This window comes from Piliocolobus tephrosceles, unplaced genomic scaffold (genome assembly GCF_002776525.5).
Source record: "Piliocolobus tephrosceles isolate RC106 unplaced genomic scaffold, ASM277652v3 unscaffolded_22014, whole genome shotgun sequence".
Taxonomy (NCBI): Eukaryota; Metazoa; Chordata; class Mammalia; order Primates; family Cercopithecidae; genus Piliocolobus; species Piliocolobus tephrosceles.
In genome coordinates this window covers 1-1,354 of record NW_022304327.1, presented here as the reverse complement: position 1 = coordinate 1,354, position 1,354 = coordinate 1, and the positions used below count along the sequence as shown (strand labels likewise).

The 1,354-nt window shown below is 21.9% G+C and overlaps 1 long non-coding RNA gene across 1 annotated transcript; it reads right to left on the bottom strand.

Moving 5' to 3' along the window:
• Nucleotides 1-694: 694 nt before the first annotated feature.
• On the bottom strand, nt 695-1,208 carry LOC113221233. The gene is made up of 2 exons (XR_003307766.1): nt 1,149-1,208; nt 695-1,059 (listed from the first exon to the last, which is right to left on the bottom strand). It is a non-coding gene; the product is annotated as an uncharacterized LOC113221233 (long non-coding RNA).
• Between the last annotated feature and the right edge of the window lie 146 nt (nt 1,209-1,354).

The following is a 1,354-nucleotide window of genomic DNA, read 5'->3' as shown; positions in this document are numbered from 1 at the left end:
ATGTTTACTAAAAAATTAATTAAACAAAATAGTTAAATTTACTTTTCATAAAGGAATAAAACATGTACTAAATATCACTATACGATTTTTTAAAATACATATATATATATATATTAAAACAATTAACGTCAATCAGGTATTTATAAAACAAATAAATGTGCTTTTAACTTATAACTTTCTTTCTTTTCTAGCATTTCTATTGTTTCATATTATATATTGTTTATGGTTTATTGTTTATTTTTTATTGTTTATTAGTTAATTTACGATCATATTTTATTCCTACTTTAGTTAAACATTTTTTTTTTTTTTATATATATACTTTTATATAGTCTCAATTAATTATTCAATTTCCCATTTTTTATTTTACTAAAATGCTATATGGACGGGAATCTTCAATAAAGACATCAGTTATAAATTGTGTAATCCTCAATACCATGTGATAAACACCGTTAACACTCAATAGTTCTGTAATCATAGACACAGCCAAAATTTTTTCTTTAACCATATTATAAAAAAACATAAATTCTCCTTCATTTAATATTGAAACTATTTTATTTTCTTGTAATATTTCGTTTATTATAAAAAATTCATACTTACAAATGTCATCCATATCCTCTTTGTCGATCCCAGCTTCATCAAAATCCTTCATACGTTGATTTATTCTTCTTGTCATTGATTTAATTTTATGTTCCCCATATGTTTTTGCTTTATATGGTATTTTTTTATCAATTAAATTTTTTATTATATTAAAATTTAATTGCAATGTACAACCAGCCAATGTATATATTATAAGTTCCAATGTTATATTTTGTTCTGTTTCGTAAAAGGTTATAAACGGTTCCATAAGGGTACAACGTTTACAAAATTTACCATAGCACGAATAGCAACTTGTTTTTTTTCTTCTAACTTCCTTTTTTTAAATTTTTACTTTCGTTCACCACTATTTCCAAATTTTGGCTTTCGCTCTCTACCTTTTCCAAACTGTTACTTTCGTTTTCCAACGCTTTTAATTCAGAATTTTCATACACCTCTGCCAAATTTCTCTTTCTGTTTTTGTTCCTATATAAAAATATAAAAGGATAATTGTTTATGAACATAAAAATCCAAGGTGTAAAAAGTAAAACATTAAAAACGAACAAATTTATTACTTTCATTGTTGTTAGGTAAATAAAAGTGACATGATTTTTTAAAATTGATAAGCATATTTTTTTTCGTTTTTTTTAATTAATAAATTGAAATTAAATATTAATTTATTTTTTATATAATTAGTAACAAGTTTGTATTTGTTTAAAAATAAAAGAAAAAATAAGTACACCTAAACGTTTTAAATATAAAAGAATAATTTAACAAAAAA